We start from the raw sequence: 24,063 nt of genomic DNA on the forward strand, positions 1-24,063 counted from the left end.
TTCATCTTAATTTTTGAATTCTAGTTTTCTCCTATAGAGAAATTTTCCTGAACATTATTATCCGATGAACTAATAAAAACTGTACTCCACTGTAGTCTATCTTTAAAAGCATTGTGTATGGAAAACTTTGTTCTAATCAGAGTCTAATTCATTGTTATGATTTCCTTCTCTGTTGGATGTTTTAGGATATAAATGGTTTCTCAGATTTCTCCAGGATGTAGGAATGTGGGGGTTTTACTTTAATATTCTTTAGAACTTGATATCCTTTGGATTTTTCCTCAGTTTAGGAAAATTTTCTTCAATCCCCATTCCTTATATTTGTGTTCTATTATTATTATTATTATTATTATTATTATTATTAAGTTTCTTGTGGTTCTAGTGTTTAGACTCAGAGCCTCTCACTTTCTTAGTAGGTATTCTACCACTTGAGTCAACCTCAGACCAAATATGCCTTTCTATGGGCTCCCACATAGCTAGAATGAGAGATGTGTGCCGATAGGACAACCATATTGATTGAGACAAGCTGTCTTTAATTCTTTGCTGAGGTTGGCCTTGAGCCATAATCAAGCTGAACACTGTTTCCCATATAGCTGGGATTACAAGAGTGAACCATCATCTGGGCATAATTTTTGATTCTTAAGACAGAATGTTTTGCTGTTGTATCTACAGAAAAAACTAGGGAGGATATAGAGAATAAGGAGCCTTTATATATGTTTGCTGGGGATGTAAATTGGTACAGGCATTATGGAAAGCAGTATGAGTTTCCCTAAAAAATAATAGTCAAATATCTATATTATCATTCAACTAACCCACTTCAGCTTATATATTCAAAAGAAATAAAATCAACTCATCAAAAGGATGCATACATTTTATGTTTATTAGGGCATTAATCACAGAAGCTACGATGTGATATCAACTTAAATGCTCATCAAAGATGAATTGATAATTAAAGTGTGTTAAAATGTATATATACATGAACATATCACAAAGGAACTTCCTGCATAGCTACCTCAAACAAACAAAAATAAAATATTCTTCGTTTTTTCCCAAAAAAGAGAACAGTAATACAAAACACATCTTGTCTTGGTGGCTGGTAACAGTGGGAAGGGAGAGGATATAAAGAAATGTTGTAAAGGGTCAATATGGTGGAACTATTATGTGCAGATGTGTGTAATGGAGAAATGATTCCTGTTGAAACTATTCTAGAAATGAGTGGAGGAGGTATAAAGAAGAATGATGAAGGGGGTTGAATTCAAGTATGATATATTGTAAGAACTTTTGTAACTATCACAATGTACCACCAATTGAACAATAATAAAAATATGTAATGGGATATTTTTCATTATTCAGAATGAAATCCTGTCTTTTGCATCAAATTGGATGGAACTTTCATTATCTTAAGTAGAGTAAGGCAGACACAAAATGACAACTAACATTTTCTCTCTCATATGTGGAAGTAAACAACAGCAAGAATGTTGACTTGAGGGTAAAACAGCATTTATAAGAGTTTGGGAAGTGCTCAGATGGGAGGAGTGGATAAAGTGAGGTTGAATTTGATCAGTAAAGGCTGCATGTGTGTGTTGCATTTATAAGGTAAAATTCAGGCTGCAACAATAGGGCATTTTTTAGGAATGGGTTACAAGGTAGGGCACAAGGCTGCACAGCTAACAGGCTTTCCTCCCTCCCTTGTGTTTAAGCACTTTCTTTCCTTGATGTGGTACATTCCATCAATTGTCTATTAACCCTGAATCCCTTTTTGGGGGTGTTGTTATTGCTGCCTGAAAGAACATGGCTGTGTCAAGAGAATTTGTGCATCTCCAAATTCTGAAAGAAAAGAGTGGCTCCCTATTCACTAATGCCTTTGTTCTGGACTTTCACCTGGCATATTCTGTATAATATCCACTAAAAGAATGCTTCTTTCTGCATTTAAATGATGAAGAATTTTAACAGAAGTTATTTTCTTTTTATTCATTCATCCAAATCATTACCTGAAACTAATCTGTTGAACATTAAATAGTCTTCAACTTTATTGTTAAAATATGGTCATATGAGCACAGTACCTCTGAATTATGGAGAATTAGGTTTTGGCTTGAATGCAAATTAAGTTAGGGACTCATTATCAGACATGCTATTGATTTGTTTTACTTTCTGCCACCTGGTCAAATTGTACCAAGGATAAGCAATACTTACTCAAACATAGACTTTGTACTTGGTTGATAACTGGAGTACACAGTATTTATAGAATACTTGGAGCCAAAGCTTTCAACTGCACTTACACAAAGTCTATCAGTGGATCTCTTCCTCCTATTGGGGTTTTGTCTTTCTTACTTAATTCTTCTTTCTCTGTGGAACCAACATTTTATCAAAGGGAAGCTACCACCAGGCCCAACTCTTTTCCCAATTGTTGGAAATTTTCTATAGTTAAACACTAAGAATATTAACATATCCTCAAGCATGATAGTATGATTAGCTTTCTTTCAGTTGTTTGAAATGAATGTATATCACAGTCCTGGAGCTCAGCATGTAATTCAGTGCTCAGATGGCATTTTAAAGACATGGTATTAAAGGAAAGTGTCCATTGGTTATTCAGAAGCGATTTTAGAATCTATCTGATACTAGAGTCTGAAAGCAGAAGCCTGACTTTAAGGGTCCTAGATAACTAGGTTTTGCCAATTATCCTCGTGGGTAACTTACAGGTGTATCAAATAAGCCGTGTGTTTGAGTTTGGCACAGCCCCAAGCCACAGAAGGGAGCAAGCATAGTTATGCCCAATAAATTGCATGCTTGAATTGGGACAGCCTCAGCTGCATAAGTGGGCAGGATGCAGTACAGCTGTTTTTCCTTTAATGTTTATGTTCAGGGAGAAGCTGTCAGAAGTTCCTCTTGTTTCCGAAGATTACCATGTCATGCCCCCTCCCCTCCCCCCAATAAATGCTCTCCACCTCATGTTGCTACTGTATATAATAAACTCACTGGAGGTGGAGGGGGTTGGTGTGTCTCCATCTGAGCTCCCAGCCTACCTGGCTCCAGCTTTATGCATGTATGAGCTTCTGTCTGTTGTCTTTTCTGGCATCTCCTGTCATCCCCAGTTAAGGTTTCTAGGACAAGCTCATGCAGGGCACAGATATATCACCAAAGAAAAACTGGCAAAATTAATACTTAAATAGGAAAGGTATTTAAATTTCATTGTCTTCAGGGGAATACAGATCTAGGGTCTGTCTTTCAAGTAACGGTAGCAGCCTCAAAACTGTATGGAAGAGAAAGGACAAGGGCAAGTGTTGAGGGGTTTTACATAGCACATGGAGTCTTCTTAGTGTCAAGGAAGTGATTGATGCTTGGTACCTAGGGAAAAATATATACACAAGGTGTTAAGGAAATTGCCTGTATATGTCATTCAGGAATTAGCTACTATTTTCATATATATAATCTCCATTTGTTTCACATGATATTTTGTCTCTCATTCCTGTTCATGGAATGATAGTAATTTGGTTCCCATGATATCATTGTTTCTGCTCAGAGGCTATACTCATCATTTTTGCAAGGTGCCACTCTTTTTGGAAGGTGTAGGGTAATTTTTGAAGACATCTAAGTGCTATCCCAAAGGATTTGGAATAGGAAATTGCAAATTTCTCTCTAAATCTTGAAAATGCCTCAATTATCTTTGTGTCTTCCACTTGCCTACATGCAGAGTTGAACAGAAATCTCACTCAAAGTTTCAGGCAACAGGGACAGAGACAAAATGAGAGCCAAGTTTTATCCTTTCTGTTTTTAAACATTGAACATCTGCAGGCCCAAGTGAAGAATGAGGTTTTTGTTTATTTTTACCAAACCTAATTCATAATTCCCTATAATATGTAGAACTGTAAGGAAATGATATCCATAAGATAGATTATTGTTGTAAATATCAAAACAGGAATCCTCTGTCTTCATTGAGACACTTTTTTGTATAGTAATTATTCTTTGACAAATTCTAAAAGAAATGAAACTGTTTGCAGTTTTTACTGGGCCTCACAGTAAATTTTTCTAAAGGGCACATTGAAGTCAAGGACATAATTAGGCTTGAAATGTAGGTCAGTGGTAGAGTGTTTGCCAAGCGTGAAAAAGGCCTTGTGCTACAAAACAAAAACAAAAAAACTGACATTACTCATATGTAACAATTCAAAAATAGACCGTTCATATATTTACTGAATAAAGGAGTAAATAATTTCAGTACTCCAATTTATTTGCACAGTTGTAATGCTCTGCTACCTGAGGTATGATCAGAAATCTGCCTTTTCTCTGAGATGGGTATCTAACACAGAATTGCCCCTGGAAGCTCCTGCTTCCTTTCAATTGTCTAGGTAAAGGAGATTTTGTCAACACCTCAGATTTTCAATTTGCTAATTCAGAAGAATGGACATGTTGTCAACATTTCTGAGCTATAATTTCCATTTCTGTGAGATATAACTGGTAATAGTTTTTCACAGATTACTTGGCTATATCAGGTAGCCAATGGTAATAAAATGCTAATTTGCATTAAGCACTATGGGTGCATATAGGGAATTTTAATGTTGAATGAAAATTAAAAAGACACTATCATTGTAGAACTTGTAGTCCTGGGTACAGGCCTTTACTCTGAACATACTTCCATGCTGTTGGGTATGATTAAACTTACAGGCCTTTAGTGCTAACAGCATGACATGGAGAAATTACTAAGGGATGATTATTAGTCGACCTACGGGGTGAATCAGAAGGCCTTCCCCAAACTGAAGGAAAAAGACATCACTTTTTTAAGAGTAGGCAGGAAGTAAAAATTTGAAGCATTTATAGGTTTGGCAACAAAGGTTAATGAAATAATATGAACAACTGCATAATATAGTCTGTGATATATAGAAGGACCTGAATAAGAATAATAGCAATAGCAACTGCACAACTAGTATAATGGCAATTGCCCTTTACTTTATTGTCTTATTAACTTACTGTTTTTATAAGTTGAATTATTTTATATTGAGTGAAAAAATATGAAACTGTCTCTTCACTAAGAATAAATTAACTATAATTCCCTAACTTATAAATGTTTCAATTTTGAAATCTTAATTCTACTTGTATCTCCTGCTCCTTTTCCAGCTAGCAAAAGAGTATGGCTCTGTGTTCACTTCATCATTTGGCATGAAATCCACTGTGGTGTTGCATGGATATGAAGCAGTGAACAAAGCCCACATCGACCAGGCAGAGGAGTTTTCTGGCAGAGAGGATTATCCATGCTTGACAAATTCTGTCAAGCATCCTGTATGCTTCTTTTGGGGGGAATGTTCATGGATTTATACATTGCAAACAATTCCAATGTGCAAAAAATTGAGAAATTAGGACATTTATGGATATACTTTTAATACACATTTCATAATTACAAAGTAAGTCCAAGAATAAATTTTTAATCTTATTAAATTTTGATTAATACACATTAGTTATATTTACACTGTGCATTGATGAAAGGCAGCCTTACTTTCTGTACCCTCCCCATCCTTCTAAACTCTAGTAATGACTAGTGAATACTTTTTGTGCAAGGTATCAACATTAACCTTCATTTAAAATCCATGAATGTGACCCACTGTCCCCATGAAATATCAAATTCAGTGAAAGTAAACCATGGAGGCACTGCTATTCTGTGAATCTGTGATTAAGATACATTCCCTTCAGAGAACTAGATAACATGCTCACTCCTTTACTCTGAGCTAATTAGGAAGTAGAGATTGGGAGGATCTCACTTTGAGGCCTTCCTATGCAGAAAAGTAGAGAGAACCCTTCACAATCAATATGTTGAGGTATACAGGAACACAGGTAGAAGGACTGAATTCTAATGTCAACTCCAGGTGAAAACATGAGACCCTAACTAAAAGACAGCTAAAGCTCAAGAATACCTGCCTACCAAACATGAGGCTCCGAGTTCAGATCCCACTATTACTAAAAATGAAGACACAATCATTTTAACTTAAATCCATTTAAGATAATGAGGAAGAGACTGAGAGTAAACATGGGGAGAAAATGACTTAAAGTATTCTACTCACCAAATATTTTGCTTCCTGACCTGAAGTATAGATTCAACAGAGTATTTAAGAAGGTTATGTATTATAGGAACCAATATAAATTTGAATTATTTCCAGACATTTCTTCAATCATCTACTCTTTTACAAAAGTCTAAGAAATACTTGAAGCATGATGCTCTGAAATGAGGATCATGGGGAAACACAATGATTATTCTCAAAGTTAAGAAATTTGCACATGCTGTTTGATTTACATTCTTATAAGCATAGCTATGCTGGAAATATTCTAGATAAAACTGCATTCAGTACACTTAAATTCCCAAATTTCATAGCCTTGCAAAAAAGCACACTTCAGAATGTGGAATTATTGCCCCATTATTGCATGGCTGACTGGAAGTTTTGGTTCATTTGTGCTGCACAAGATTAAGAGAAAATGTTGCATTATATGTCGACCTAGAAAAGGATGAGAATTCAAAATTTGCATTATGGCCCTATTGAATACATATCCCTTTGCACTATTGCAAAGCAGAAAAAAAATCAGAAGTTGAAACCTCATTTATTCTGAGCATGTCAGTATCTCAGATAATTATTTTGAAGCTGATTTCAAAGAGTCTAGCCTTTTAATGAATCACTGGATTCTGGAAAGGTAGACATAGAAGTTCTTTTCTCTTCCACATTGTTCTCTGAGATGTTTCTGTATAAGCTTCCTTGAACTTCTGTTTCCCCAGATCTTGTCTTGCCTTTGGTATTTTTATGTTGGTTTTTCTTGATGTGAAGGTCATATTTTGTGGAAGAGTTTAAACAAATAGGGCATTGTGTTAAAATGAACTTTTGGTCAATAGCTATATTATTTATTGTTGTAAGGTTTCTTCCTCTGTCTCTGTCTCTTTCTCTCTGCACTGGGAATTGGACCCAGGGTCTTACACATATCCCCAAACCTCACCTTCTTGAGAATTGCCTCCTTCTAATGATTCTCCTTATATTCAAATAGTATCAGAAAAGTGAGGTATGACAAGTTCTCTTATGACTTGGACTCACCACGACATTAGCTGCATGGCTTTAGAGACAGCATTTTGCTTCCAAATAAAGATGATTTGAAGGTCATCACTCCAACACCCTTGTCAGTAAAATAAGTGTGGGTAGCACTTGGTTCACAGAATTATTATGAGGTTTTTAAGAGCTAATTGTGAAGAAGAGCTAAGGTTAATTCATACAGTCATGTTTTCTTGAGAGATTAATAAGCTCCAAGAAAGTCTATGTTACTGCCTTGGGGATTTTGTGGTGGTAGGGTGGTGGGGCCAGGATGAGTGTTCTCTATGAAAATAAGGGATTTATGGGTTAATCTTCCTGCTTGAGCTGGAAAAGGGAACATTTATGTTTTTAAAAATAGTATTTATTTATTTTTGGTGGTGCCGTAGTTTTAATTAAGTCCTTGTACTCATTACACGGATGCTCCCCTTCTTTTGTCATACTACCAGCCTTTTTTGATTTAGGTAATGTTTGAACTGTGTCTCTATAACTGGGTGGCCTGGACTACAATCCTCCTATTTGTTTTTCCCAAGTACGTGGATGTCAGGTGCATACCACCACTCACAGCTTATTGGTTAATGTGAGGTCACACAAATTTTTGCTCAAATGGGTCTTGAGTCTGGATCCTTATGGTCCCTTCCTATTCAGTAGCTAGGATTAACTGTGCGAGAGACTTTGCCCATCTTAGCACGTGGGCTTTTTAATCCACTTGTTCACATGTCTACAGAATGGAAGAGCAAGGATTGGGGCTTAAAAACTGCCAGTTATTGTGTTATTTATTTCACATAGTAAAACTGCTCTCAAAGCTACTACAGAAACCTTAAAGCAACAGAGGTTATCATGAGCTATACTGCAGAGTCATAGTAACAAAAACAGAATGGTATTGTCAGAAAAATACACACATAGACCAATAGAATAGAAGACCCATAAACAAGTACAAGTAGCCACTGCCATTTGATTCAAGACAAAGGTGGAAAAAACATACATTGGAAAAATAACAGCCTCTTTAACACATGGTGTGGGGGAATGGATATCCACAACAAGCTAGATCTCTGTTACACACCCTGTATATTCTCAACTCAAAGTTAGCCAGATTTGGAAAGCCAAAAACATCATATTTTCTCTCATTTGTGGAATATAGGCCAAATACAAATACAAGTAATGTTAGAAAAAATAGGTCAGGCTAAGGGAAGGTCAATAAAGGGAGATTAGGGGTAAGAGGAGGAAGTTAAAAATGTCAATATGGTTGAGGTGCTTTGTATACAAGAATGAATATAGAATTTTTAAACCTGTTGAAATCACCATAAGAAGATGACTAAGATACAAAGGAGAAAATATAGAAATGCAAAGCAGAAAAAAGGAGAAAATTAGAAAAATTCAGTTTATAATACATACATACATAGAAATGTTACAATGAAACTCCCTGTGCAACTGTCTCATAGAAACAAAGATTTTTTTTTCAAAAACAGAGAACAGGAAGGTAAAATTGGTCCTGTCTGGGGTTGGCAGTAGTGAGAGGGAGAGGATGTAGGGAAAGAGTGTAGAAGGGTGAAGGTATTGGAAATATTATGTATTCATGCCTGAGAATGGAAAAATGAGACCTATTGAAACTGTTGCAGAAATGGAGGAAATGGGATAAGAGACAATGGAGGGAGTGAATTCAACAATAATACAATTTAAGAACTTTTGTAAATTTCACAATTTTCTCCAGTACAACAATAATTTAAAAGATTCAAAATGGGTCAAAGACTTCAGTGTAAAACCTGAAACTTTGAAACAACACAGAAAAACACAGGGAGATCCTTCAAGATACAGGCATGGACAACAACTTTTTGAAAAGCTCAGGAATTAAGAGCAAGAAGTGAAATGAAATTTATCAAACTGAAAAGCTCCAACATAGCAAAAGGAATAATCACCTGAGTGAAGAGATCGCTTACAGAACGGAGAATATCTTGGCCAGATATTCATCTAACAAGGGATAAATACGTAAAGAAATATAAAAAAGAACCTCAAAATAACTCAGTCAATAAATTGTATATTAAACTGAGCAGACACTTTACAAATGAAGAAGCATAAATTACTAATATATATATGAAAAACTTCAACATCCTTAGCTATAAAGGAAATACAAGTCATAACTGCACTAAATTTCTACTGCACCCCACACAGAATGAGTATAATTTAGCAAATGAACAACAACAAATGCTGGTGGAAATGTGGTGGAAAGGACCCTTATGAATTGCTGGTTGGAATATAAATTGTCTAGCCACTATTGGAATCAGTATCAAGGTCTCTCTAAAAATAAAAATAGAAGTCCTTTCTGATCTAGTCATACAGCTTCTGGGAATATATTCAAAAGGATCATGATCTGTTTGCGATAGAGATACCTACACACACGTTTATACCAGCACTATTCGCAATAGTCAAATTACAGAATCACCCTAGGTGTCCATTAACGGATAAGAAAATGTGGTATTCTTACACTTTGGAGTTTTACACATCCATAAGAAGAAGAAAATTACGTTGAATTTAGAAAATGGATCTAACTGAAGATCATCATATTAAATGAAATAAGCCAGTTCCGTAAAGAGAAGTATACACACGTTTTCTCTCATTAGTGCAAATTAATGGAAAAATAAATGACAAAAAATAAGGAGTTCCAGAAAACAGAGGAGACACTTTGAGAGTGCTGGAAGGGAAAAGGAAAAGGGTGATGTGAGAGAAAAATAAGAGGGAGTACTGAAGGAGTGATTAGGATAAAAGTGTTGTATGTATGAAAATATCACAATGAAACTCCTTATTAAGCACAATTAATGTACACAAATATAAAAACATGGAGGAACCTTATGCATATTAGTAACTAAATGAAACAAAAATGAAAAGCAACATACTGCATGATTGCAGCAATCCTACAGCTATCATTGTATGACTCCATACAATATGAAAAATGTAAACCAATGTGAACACTACAAAGGTTATTTTGCCAAGGGCTTTAGAAGAAAGGAGGGATAAATAGGCACATCTTAGAGGGTTTTGAGAGCAGTGGTACTATACTATATGGCTATATAATTGTATGTATAAGTAATTATACATTAGTCAAAACTCATATATGTGCAAAATAGGGACAATAACTCCTAGAAACACTTTGGATGCTGATGATATGTCATTGTTCATACACTAATTTTACCTAATGAATCACAAATGGTGAGGGTTGTTGGTTGTGTAAATCTATGTGGATATGAAGAAAGTGCATATGTGAACTCTGTGTATTTTCATTTAGCTTTGCCCTGAACCTAAAACAACTATAAAAATGTAAATTTTATGAATTAATAAAAGATCACTCTAATCCACAACTCTTCCCAAAATGAAACTTGCATTCCTCTGTGATTTTCAAAGGCTTAAAGACTATACCTTCATGATCATTTGGACTGCTATGGGCATTCTTTGCAATGGGAGATGGGAAATAGCTGAACAGTGCATTGGAAAACTAACAAAATCTTCTATTCATTCATTGATAACACTTGATTTCACCCAGTCATTAATTACTCATTCTTTCAAAATAAAATGAACCTTAGACTACTTGATTTCAGACATCATTTCTATCTTTAAATTATCTATGATTTTCTCATTGTATTGAACAAAAGGTCCATCAGAATCCTTGGTTTAGCAGAAGGAAAGTACAGTAAAGCAGAACAGAAACACCTTTCTCTCAAGGGAAAAGAAATTGTTCTAAAGAGAATAACGGAGCGTATCTTCCCTCCAATAAGATTCTTTTGGAGTTCATAAGTCTGTGATTCTGGCAGTAAGTTACTGCTTACTTTGCTTTGGACATAAAGCTGGAATTATTGGAATTATCCATGTTTAAAATTTATAAAAGTGAACTTTTCTGCCCTCCATTTTAGTCAACTGTTTGTAATTATTTGAGTCAAGCAGTAAATTTCTGTTTACTTTGCCCTAAATAACACGCTGACCCGGACTAGGAGTAATACAAATTTTATGTACACAATCTTTTCTGACCTCCATTTTATGCAACTTTTCTATAATTTTTAACTAATTTCATGTTTATTTTGAAAGTCACTGATGAGTGTGAGTCATGCAATAATGACCCACAACACTTTTAGTACACGTTGGAGAATCCATTAGAAGTGCTTATTTTTCTTTTCAATCTCTTGTTTTTTAGTTTTTATTAGCATGCCTTAATTGTACATATTAATGGCTTCAGTGTGAAGTTTTCATACACAACAGTATGCACTGGTCATATTTTACCTTCCCTGAAACACCATACTTCCCTTTCCAAACTAATAATTGTTGTTCTTCATTTGGTTTGATATTTTTAGCTTCTATATTTGAAAGACTGTATGCTGTCATAACCTTCTGTGCGTGGATGTTATACTTAACATACTGTCCTACAGTTCTACAATTTTCCTGCAAATGACATTTTACTCTACCTCATGGCAAAATAATACTGTGTCATGTACATATACCATATTCTCTTTATCCATTCACCTGTTGATGGTACTTAGGCTGATACTATATATTAGGTACTCTGAATAGTACTACAAGGTAAGTGAGTGTGCAAAATTTCTTTCATGTGCTGGTATAATTTCCTTTGGATATTCACCCCAAAGTAGGGTACTGAGATCATATGAGAGACATACTTTTCATTTTAGGGAAAACATCCATGCAGTTCACCACAATGGCTGGTCTAATTTATATTTCCATCAGTGGTGTCCAAGCAATGAGTGTCTTGACTGGAAGGAAGGCTGAAAGATGCAGAGGCTGCATGTCTACCAAGTGCAGTGTGTGTGTGTGTGTGTGTGTGTGTGTGTGTGTGTGTGTGTGTGTGGCCATTCCATGGTATAAAACTTCCATGGCCCAGCTTCTCAGCTCTAAAATGGGAATACTTTTACTGTAAGCAAAGAAAATTGAGAGAATCAAAATGGATAGATATTGTGGGTGTGAAAATTCTTTGTAAATTCTCAGACTTCCTAGAAACACAACTGATAAAATATGTAACTGTATTACAAGAGTTAAGTTTTCATACTAAGAATATATAGAGATAACTTCACTAGTCAATTTAGAGCAAATATGATGACATGTTTACAAAATATCCCTTTGCTTAAGCATTGTTATTAATGTTTAATAACATATTTTGTTTCACAGGTATTTGAGTCCTTATAATACCTAAACCCTTTCTATCACTCAGTTCTCTATGCTGTGGTCATTCTGTAATTCAAGTTACAATATTCCTATGTCTCATCCTCTATTGCATTCATAACTCTGTTTCTGTAATTTCACTTTCTTACTGTTCATTGCATTTTTTTATTAATGAAAATGAGAAACCAAATAAAAATGAAACTACTTGTCTGGGTGGACAGAAAGTAGAAAAGCCATAGTTTCTCAAGTCCTCTTCCCAAATATAATTCCTGATAACAGCTCTTCCATGAGTTATACTCAGCACATTTCAACTCTGCTGTGAAGGGAAAAGGAGAATTCTAAAACTGCTATGGCAGAGTCATAGTGCATGGCAATATAAAGGTATATCTGAAATCCCAGTTTTTTCACCTATGAGCTGTGTGACACTGAGAGTTTCCACATTGGAAAACTAAGTCATAATAATCACCTCTGTCTTCCATTCTTTCACTGTACCATGATGATTGGCATGTAACTTTTTGAAATTATACATGAAATACATTTAGTCATTCCAGATATATGAGTCATATTAGATATTTTAATTTCAGTTAGCTATAATGATCAAAAAAGAGAGTGAATATGGTGCAAATACTGTGTACACAAGTATATAAATCAAAAAATTATATATGCTGAAACTCTTCTAGGAACAGGGGCAGAGGGGAGTGAAGCAGGTAGAGTCAAGTATGATATATTTGATATATTACAAGAAATTCTGTAAATACCAGAATGTACTCTCACCCAGCAGAACAATTAAAAAATTTTAAAAATCTGCTAAATAATTTAAAGTATTGAATTTTTGACAACATATTTCCAAGTGTTTCATTTGACAAAGAAACATTTTTCAATGTATAATTCATAGAACATACAGCATATCATAAAGTCACAAATATCACACTGGTAATTAATATGAGAATCCAGAATATTGATTAATCCTCTTGATTCAATCATCATTTCCAGTTTTTATCAAGCACAATTGAACATTGAAAAGGTCTATGTTTGATTGTATATAATTGTCAATACCTGGCCATCAGCAAATGCAATTAAACCACAAACCTCATGTATGCCCTGGAAAAAAAGGGTAAGATTAATGAACAATTTATTAATCTCTATCACCCAGACAAACTCCATTCAGGAAAGAGATTAAAGTATACCTAGCTGATGTACTTATTTTGGGAAGAGTCACCCATTTAATTACCAGGTAACATTATAGAAGTTTGAATTGCAAGTTCACCGGTATCTCAGTAAAAAGAGAAGACTTCAATGGATTTATGCATGGTTCTGTTTTTTTCTCACCAGTATGCTTCTTATGTTTGTCCTTTCATTCTGGAGGCAGAGCTCTGGAAGAGGGAAGCTCGCTCCTGGCCCAAACCCTCTTCCACTTATTGGGAATTTCTTGCAGATAGATGTTCAAGACCTCAGCAAATCCTTCCATAATTTAAGTATACTTTATGTTTCTTTTGTGACTTGCAAAAGGTAGAAAATTAACCCCAGTTTCTTGTCTGAAAATAAACATGTATTACTAGAGACAGAGTACCCTAGTAGCTCACAGAAAGCAAAACAGTTCCTACAAACTTTGATGTACCTATTTTCTTTTCCAGTTTGTTATTTCCAGAAACTATGGACTCAGTCAATGCATTTTTACCAATAGAGCAAAAGTGAGGTCATTGTATGTTACAATTAAAGTCACAAAGTATCAAGATTTTGTGAATGCTCCTTTTCTTACTTGTTTAACAGCCATTGTTATGAAAGTCAAGGATAAAGGAAGTGTGATTTAGACATTCCATTTCTTTTCAAGTGAGTAGGTCATGTAGCATATGGTCATATATTTTTATTCAGAATAGGCATGAAACAGAACTTCTCTGAAATTAATTTAAAGATAATATGAAGAGATTAGCTAAATTTATAGAATAGAATTCAGAATGAAAGAAGGAAGCAAGGAGACAGTGCATACTTTTCAGTATACAAATCCATTTGGATTCTGCATAATACTTTTGGAACAAAATATATTGAGGGTGGAATAAATTATTCCTCCAGGGGATGTTACATGCTCAGGAACTGTCCAAATTTCTGTCTCTGCAATACCAGTAGACCACAATTTGGCCTGGACAGTAGAATCAACTTCAGTAACATAAAATTAGGAATTTCTACTGCTTATCACAGTACAGTGAAGGCAGGTTCTACACAAAAAGAGTTTTACCAATGATCTTGAAATAATTATCTTTGTATACTTTTCCACTTGATCATGGAGGAAATTTAAATTACTCATGCAAAAAATGTTGAACACTTTGTCTTCCTTATTATGCTTATGTCATTTCTTCAACAAAATTAGTGATAAGGACAGAACAGGACCTGCCTGGAACTGTGGCGGGGAGGGGAGGAAGGGTGAGGGAGAGGGGCATGGTGGAGAAATGACCCAAACAATGTATGCTCAAGGAAATAAATAAAAAAGAAAATGTTGAACAGCCAGTTGTTCAAATTTGAGGCCTCTACTCATTAGTCCTAGGACTGGAAATCAATTTAGAATTCTCTAATCCCAGTTCTTTCCTTACAAAATATTAAAAATAAACCTGTTGGATCTATCGATGTGAGGATTAATAGTAATCTCTGCACCAATTGCATGGTTCATCAAATGGCATATTATAAGCTATACATCAATGATGCTATGAAAATCACCATTGAATATATTACTATACACTTAAATAAGTGAAACTTGCTGTGCCAGAATAAAAACATAAAAATTCAATGATAATGTCAATTTGAAAAAAGCAAAATAAATAGACCACATAGTGACTTGTTTTGCTAATATTTGCATTTTCTTTCCTATGACAGTTCTCAGAAGTCTACATTCCTGTGCTCACTCTGTGTTTTGGTACAAAGCCTACCATGGTATTAAATGGAAATGAAGCTGTGAAGGAAGCCCTAACAGACCATGGTGAAGTGTTTGCTGGATGAGGCAGCTCTACAGTGGTAGCCAAAGATCACAGGAATGGTAAATGTGTATATGAATGTGTGTGCACTTTGTGTATTGGGCATTGGTCACGATAATGTAGAAGACAGAAAGCAGAAGCATTAAGCCCCCCCAGTCCGAGTTTGATCACCAGTTTGGTTACAACATGTATCAGCTTCCTCTTCTTTTCCTCAACTCTTCCTCCTAATTTCTGCTGCCCATTCTTCTGTGACTCATTTTCAACAATGGAAAGATGAGATGTTTCTTCCTCAAGGCCCTGGGGAATTTGGGGATGGGGATGAGAATCATTGAAGAGCATGTTCAAGAGGAAGCCCACTTTCTTTTTTTTTTTAATATTGCATTGTGCGAAGCTATTTCATTTCTTTTTTTTAAATTCAGTTATTCACATGTGCATACATTGTTTTGGTCATTTCTCCACCCTGCCCTCCTCTCCCACTCTCTCTCCCCGCTCAGTTCCAGGAAGCTCCTGTTCTGCCCTTATCGCTAATTTTGTTGAAGAAAAGACACAAGCATAATAAGGAAGACAAAGAGTTTTTGCTAATTGAGTTAAATTTTTTATTCATTTATTCACATATACATACATTGTTTGGTCCATTTCTTCCTCCCTGCCCTCTCCTCACCACCCCCCCCCCACTTCCAGGCAGAACCTCTTCTGCCCTTTTCTACAATTATGTTGAAGAGAAGATACAAGCACTAATAAGAAAGACAAAGTGTTTTTGCTAGTTGAGATAAGGATAGCTATACAGAGAGATTCCTAGCATTGCTTCCATGCACAAGTGTATTACAACCCAAATTGACTCATCTTGACACAGGTTACTCCAGAGGCACCTGCACACCCATGTTTATTGCAGCGCTATTCACAATAGCCAAGTTATGGAAACAGCCAAGATGCCCCACTACAGATGAATGGATTAAGAAAATGGTAAAATGAGCTTTACTCAGTCACGAAGGAGAATGAAATCTTATCATTCTCAAGTAAATGGATGGAACTAGGGAATATCATTCTAAGCCAGGTTAACTAGGCTCAGAACCCCAATTTCTTTTGAAAGAATTGAGAGCAACCAGTGGTATGCACTGTTTTATGTGACTGAAACTGACAGATTGCTCTCTTCTCTATTGCTTTCACTGCAAACGTGCCTAGGTCAGCAAGAGCTTTTATTCTGTGTCCTGGATGTGAGTTTATGGGAAGGAAGGGTGATTTGAAGTAGAATGATAAGCAGTGGTTGTTTATCTATGCTGTGTATGTGACAGTGTCACTGCAGAGTAGATATGAAAGATCTATTAATCCTATTCGGTTCTAAACTTTGTTTCTTTTGTTTTCAAATGAGAAACCGTACATGTAGACATTTTAGCTGTTTTCTGAGCTCATCAGCAATACTTTCCCATTAGCACAAATGTGGGTTACCTATTTCAGATCGTTTCACCGAAGAGAATATAAGTGCTAATTGAGCTTGGCAATGACACCATCAACTTTTACAAGAGCCAGCTTATGTGACATCTGAATTTATTTAATTGAAATATTTTGGTACTTCCAGCTTCATTGACATGTCTCAGTGTTTATTCTTATCTCATATCTATAATTCTGTTTTGTAACAGTATAGTGTGTGGTTTTAATAACTTAGTTATACTGTAGTATAATTTATATCAATTACCATTTCTCTGTAAACAAAGAACATCTTTAACATCATTAATTATTCTTCTAATCCAATCATTATTATTGTCATTTGTATTTTAAGTAAATATATGCTATAGTATAGACCTGTTAAATTCATAAACAGCAATCCATGGAATGATATCAACTATTATCAGCAAATTTTTTTTTTTTTGTGATTGAGTTCAGGGCCTACACCTTGAGCCAAGCCACCAAACCCTTTTTTGTGATGAGCTTTTTAGAGATAGGGTCTCGCAAACTATTTGCCCAGTCTGACTTCGATCTGCAATCCTCCTGACCTCTGCCTCTTGAGTAGCTAAGATTACGAGCGTGAGCCACCAGCACCTGGCCTTATCAGTAAATTTATCTTTTCATCTCTAAGTATAGTGGAGCTGTTTTCAGTTATAAGTATCATTTCTATCTCCATGTTAATTAGATATGTTTTCACTGTACTGTGGTTTGAACTGAGAATCTTCTACTTGCTGGTCAAGTACTCAACCACTTAAGCCACATTCCCACCTCTTTTTGCTTTTGTTTGTATTTAGATAGATTGTTGCTCTTTTGTCAGGGCCTGCCATGGACCATGACCTTATTACCTAAGCTTCCTTAATAGCTGGGTTTATAGACGTGTACCATGACCTCAACTATTTTTAAGCTATATTCTCCTTTACTTACTGCCCTCAAACCACAAGCTTCCTACCTCTGTCTCCCCAGTAGCTGGGATTTCAGTTGTGAACCTTTAATTTTATTTTGTGTTAAAAATTTATAATTATTTTCTTCTCTCTGCCAGCTCCACTCACATAGTAAATGCTTTTTATGATGACCCTGATTATCCACCTGGATTATAAATGACCTTGTTTTGAAATTCTCTCTTCCAAATGCTGTGAAAATACAGACTGAAAATCAGATTTTACCTGTGACTCACACACACATTCACCAACACAATCTCAGATTGCCCAAAGTACCCTCCTCCATGCTGAAAAAAATAACAGATTTTCTGAAGACCTGGAATACCATAATGCTTTTAGAGTCTGGACTTACAAGACAATAACTGAACAAGATTCCTACTACTCAATGCTCTACTACTGATTTAGAAGGCTTTTGATTCAAGGGACCTTTGTTTAGGCTCTTTGAAGTAAATTGGAGGACTTGATACACATAAAACATATATGTTTCAAGCATATTGATGAATTAATTAATTTCATCAATATCAATTTCAAGCACATTGAAATTGATTAATTCATCAATATGCATTAATATTCATGAATTAATCACTGTAAATTCAGTATAGCAAAAATGTCAAAAAAACCCCTTGATTATAATTTAATTTCTTTACCTGTAAGATGATAGATTGGCTTATATGATAGGCAAAATTTTAAATCTATTAAACATATCATTCTGTTGATGACTATATATGAAATATATTTGAGATTCTACAAAGATCAGCCTTGTCCAAATAAGTTCAACCTGGATTTTATTGGAGAGATGTTGTACATTTACTCCCAAGGAATGTAAATGAACCGTCTTAAACATGAAATGAGAAAAAAAATCTTTGTTTTCTTTTTGGCAGCCGTGTGGTATGAACTTAGGACCTCACACTTGCGAAGAAGAAGCTCTACCACTGGAACAACATCCCAGTTCTTTTTAAAATATTTTTCAGATAGGATCTTGCTTTTTGTCTTGGGTTGGCCCTGTTCTTCAGTCCTCCCACCTGTGCTTCCCAAGTAGCTGAGGTTACATGTGTACCCACACCACACCAGGACTCCCATTTTCAATTTGTTGTTTTTGTTTGCCCAAAGTGAATATTTGAAGCAAAAACTTGTCTTTTGATTCATTTGAGTAAAATATTCTGTATTTACTTGCTCTTCTTTTTTTTCTCAGTTCATGTAATTTATTGCAGTTAGCACACAGTTTAAAAATTCACCAACACACTAGTAGTACAAAACTAAACAGCATTAAAAGTTATTCCCCCCTCAGGAAAATAAAACATACTATTATTGTCAAAGCTAGATATCAGGCTAAGATTTAAAACAAAGGAAAAAATGTGAAACTAAACAAAGGAAAAAGCAATCACTCACAATGACAAAAAAAAAGAAAGTCAGTTTTCTCACAGATATTGATTGTCTTCTCTAAATCAATAAAAATTCTTTAACATAAACTGAATTTATAAAAAGAAAAACCTAGAAATTCTTCCAGTAAGTGAAGATAATGCTCCAAGGTCATTTTCACAGCTTTTTGTTTGCTTATTTGCTTTAAATACTATTATAGCCAAATTAACACATTTTTCCAAATACTTCCAAAAGAGTCCAGCAAAGCACAATGGAGTTTTCTAATCAGTATCTTAAGCACAAAAATAGGCTATGTTTATAGTAGTTAAGATGATCAAATTTTAAACAAGACTAATTTTAAAAAATAGGAAAACAGCAAATGTTCTCCATGCTACTCCCATTCACCTTACTTGTAAATGCAAGACAGGAAAACACACACTGTGCAAAATGCACTTGCCTGTGTGCAGGTCATTAAAACATATGTTGAGCTGTAGCTTCTGCTGCTGAAATTACTCACTCTTGATGATATTGTTTTTCTACTCACATTACATGGATGAATAATGCTTTTCATGTGTGTTCCTTCCAATGCATGAACTCACCTATAATCTCTGTCTTTAGCTCTCTGTACTTACTTATTTAATGCACAAGTCCTTCAAATATTAATTATATATAAGAGCTCCATTTCTTCACTCTTTTTTACTTTCTATCCTAGTGTAGTATGGTCTACAGGTTTTGAGGTGGAAGTGACTTGCTTTGAGTATTGAATTATTAATTTTTTAAGCCTGTCTTTTTCCTTCCAAAATAGCAGGCATCCAATGTTAAACAGCTGTAAATGAAGGCAGCAGTTGTAAATTGAATATACTAAACTCCATTATTTTACTAGCTAGGATGTAATACTGAACTCAGGCTTAAGATAAATGTGATTTGTTGTTTTAATGCATGTTAAATAATTGGCTGTTAGGGGAATATGAAGACAAGATAATAATTAAAATTTTTAAAATATCCAACCTTGTACCAAAGGCATAGTGATTATATAAATGCATATTTAAATATACGTACCTATATATCTGTGTATGTATATATATACATATATGTACATATGCATATACATATGTGTATACATGTATATATAGTTTTTATACTATATGTATATGTGTATGCCTATGTATATTATTTGTTTATGTTTATATGTATATATGTATATGTAGTTTTTGTTTTAATGGCTTTTTAAAATGTTTTCCCATTTTTCAAATTTCAGGCCCACCCTGTGACCCCACCTTTATCCTGTGCAGTGCTCCCTGCAATTTGATCTGCTGCATTATTTTCTAGAAATATTTTGGTTATAAATACAAGAATTTTCTAAACTTGTTGGAAAAAGTTAAGGACAACAACAAGATTCAGAGCTCCCTATGGATTCAGGTAAAGACAAAATGTTTTATTCTTGAGAAAAAATTACAGTCTTTTTTAATATGTTTACCAAAATTTTACATTGATGAAAAGTGAAGTGAATACTTTGACATGATGGTCATGTCTAGAGCATCATGAAACAGTATGTGGGAAAGACATCTAAGCCCTTTATGTTACAACCAGGAAATCAAAAGTCCAAATATAGGGATAGCTTCCAATTCTGTCAGCTCCCTGGCTGTGGACTTTCCTATTAAATCCCAATGCACTGCTCCTATGAATTACATTGTTTGTTCCATAATGATGCCCAATCACTCAATGGACAACTAAATCCCTTTTGGAAGCTTCCATTGACCACTAGGCTTGTCTTCCAGTGAATATTTAAAGACTACCTTGTCATATTAATTTGCAGAAATATCTTAACTTAGAAAGAGAATATTCTCCTTAAGCAGACTGAATATTTGGAACCATGAACATTTTCATGAGACATTGAGTAGTGTAGAGGTATTTGATGGTTCCAGTATGGTCAAGTTGACAGAATAAATAGGTTAGAAGTGACAAAATGCTTATTTTTATGGTTTATGAACCATAAAAATACAACATTCCCTGTGGTAAATTTGTATGTCCTACACTCTACCTAAATAATAATTGTGTGAGCTCAAAGAAGTCACTTCCCTGTTGTGGTGTGTAATTAGGTTTCAAGGTATGTTTGAGCACCCTCTATTTCTAAAATACTTATCTAATGTCTGAGGCTGTTGCTAACAGTAAAAACCACAGACACTAGCTTTGTGAACTAAATCAGTTTCCCAAAGTCGCTTAACATTTGCTGTCATCTAAAATTTGTATTATAGGAATCATGTCATCTTTTACAGTTGTAGGGAAATTTGATATAAAAATTGAATTAATTTATATATATAAGCTTTTATGAGAAAAACACATGAGTCTGGAAATGTTTAACATCTTTAACCATCTGGTCAGAATTTTTTCCCTCAAATTGTTCTGCCAGCATAGAAAATTCATAATATATATTATGAATATATATATAGATAATAAAGTAAAAACACATTCCTTAAGGTGGACATCATATTTTACCCCTATTTGAGTAGAATTTCATTGCAGTCTTGACTTTGTTTTCCTTAATGACCAATGGTAATGATCATCTTTGCATGTACTGTCTCTCATTTGTGTATCTTCTTCAGAGAAATGTTAATTTTTAAATTGGATTATTTATTGAGATATAATAATTGTTAATGCATTCTAGACATAAAACTCTTGCACACAAACAACTTAAAATATTTGTGTTATTCTTTAGGTTTCATTTCACACTGTTCCTGAATGCAAGAACATTTCAATTCTGATGAGATATGATTTATATTTTTTGTGGCTTTGGTGACAAATCTGCCTGTTTTTTTCCAGGGCAGAACCATATTACCATCACTAACATCTGTGCTGCATGACAACAAGGAATTCCCCAACCTAGAGATGTTTGACCCTGGCTACTTCTGGATGACAGTGAGAACTTCAAGAAAAGTGACTACTTCATGCTTTTATCATCAGGTGATGCATTTCCATGTGTGCCTAAGGAGATACAGGGCACCTCTCTGGGGCTGGAAGTTTTGCTCTCTGTTCATGAGCAGGAGTACAATTCTCAACACCCATGCACTTTCACTGCTTATACCATATACTCATTGTTGAGCCTTGAATTGTGTTGTTTTAGATTATTGAGCCATTTTTCATGAATTGAGAAATTTGCAGTGTAGTCTCTAACAGATATATAACAGAGATATTCATGATCACTTAATAGAAATTATATTTCATTAACATTTTCTTGCCCACCATGAGAAAGGTCTTATCAATTCACATCTTCTTTGGGTATGTCCTGTGCTGTGATGTTCACCTCTCTGTGTCAGCTGTTGAGATACAAGTTCCCAAATACATAAAAAGGCAGCAAGGGCTTGACATCCAATTAGGAAAGAACATTAGTAAGTACTTCATTATAGTCCTGTAGGATCAGTGTTGTGAGAGAAGGAAGCACAGATTGCTGGGGTAAGGATTATGGGAAGAAGCTGCTAGCATCTTGCTCTCAATACCCACAATTAAGAACAAAACAATAATTAATATTCTAGTCCTTAAAATGGCATTTCAGTTGCATTAAATGGAATAGAAAGACTGTGAAGAGGTAAAGGCTGTGGGGAGTGCAGGTGGTTCAGGAGGCAATGAACCCACAGGATTGGGATTTTTGCTTTCAGTCAAGAATGTCAGAATCCTGCCAAATAATCATGAGATTATGGAAATATTAGAGATGAGGCAGAATGCTCTGTGATGATCACAGAGTGTCCTGCTTCCTCAGAATCATGTGTCTTGGATATTGTATCTCCACAACAGCAATATGTATGCCTAGTTTCCGACCATGGAGCCTCCTTCATTGACACACTGAGTTTTGATATCTGCTTTATATCTGTCACTGTGGATACCAAGGTTTGAAAGCACTGATATGTCCCCCAAAATTCACAGTTCTATACAAAGGAAAAATAAACACAATCATTAGGAAGTTTTGATTCCCATTGATCTGTGCTTGAATGAAAATATGAATATAATGCTTAGGAAAGCAAGTAAGTGTGAGACTTTTTTTGCTTGAGAGTATCACAAAGAGTGAAAAGCGAAAATGACATTTGACCCATGTCTTAAATGTTGTATAAGAAAAGTACATCTTTGCCAAAAGGAATAGCAGGACATAATACTTGAAATTTTATATTGTGTTGCACATTGATGAAAAGTATAATTGTAATGTACATAGAGAGTGTGATGAATGGAGAAAATTCATGGAACATTAGTCTAGAAGAAGAAAGCACAGTAAATGTAGATATGTTTCAAGAACATACATGGAAACTTGAAATTTCAAAATAGCATTTATAAAGCAAAAATATTTAATTTAAACTTATGAAGTTGGTACTCAATAAGCATTTTGAGTGATATATCTTTAAAGATCAAAGTGTGACATGTCATTTCTGGAGAGTAACCAACTCGCACATAGGCCTATTTGACTATTTGTCCATTTGCCTATCTAGATGTCCTCTCATTTCCCCAGGTAGTGGTTCAAAAAAGTCACTGATAACTAATTATATTCTTTTATGTAATTTCTAAACTGGTACTTCTCTTAGTCTCAATTTCATACAATGAGTAACAATTCTCTCTTTTTTTTTTATTTTCAAATAAATGAATTTGTGCTGAAGAGGGTCTGGCGTGCATGGAGCTGTTATATACCTGACCACCATTTTACAGAAAATTATCCTAAAATCTCTGGTTGACCAAAAAGACCTTAACACCATCCTAGTTGCCAATGGATTAGGTTCTGTGACATCCTCATACAAGCTCTGCTTCATTCCTATCTGAAAAAGAGCACTATGTAGTTACTGCTATATTATCATCTAATGTCTGTTCTTCTGGGACATTTCATTCCTCCTTTCTTATGTGGGCTGCCAAACTTCACTTCTCTTCTTCCTTCTGGATCCAAGAGACACACATTCTCGGTTCTGGAGAGTTTGCTGTGACACCACACATATACAATGCTATACCTGATTATGTGGAACATTTGAATGAACCACCTCAAATACTAATATATATTTAATTCTGAATTGTTACTATGTCATTGCTATAAAACAGTGAAATGATTGACATATGAAAATACAGATCCACCTCTTTTTTACACATTCCTAATAATAAATATTATTAATTGTTGGGATGACTATC

General features: G+C 34.8%; 1 pseudogene; it reads left to right on the plus strand.

Annotated features, from left to right (window-relative positions):
• The window catches only part of LOC141424858 (cytochrome P450 2C18-like), a 408,512-nt pseudogene extending 384,806 nt beyond the window's left edge, over window positions 1-23,706 (plus strand).
• The last annotated feature ends 357 nt before the right edge of the window (window positions 23,707-24,063 follow it).

This window comes from Castor canadensis, chromosome 7 (assembly GCF_047511655.1).
Source record: "Castor canadensis chromosome 7, mCasCan1.hap1v2, whole genome shotgun sequence".
NCBI classification, from domain to species: domain Eukaryota; kingdom Metazoa; phylum Chordata; class Mammalia; order Rodentia; family Castoridae; genus Castor; species Castor canadensis.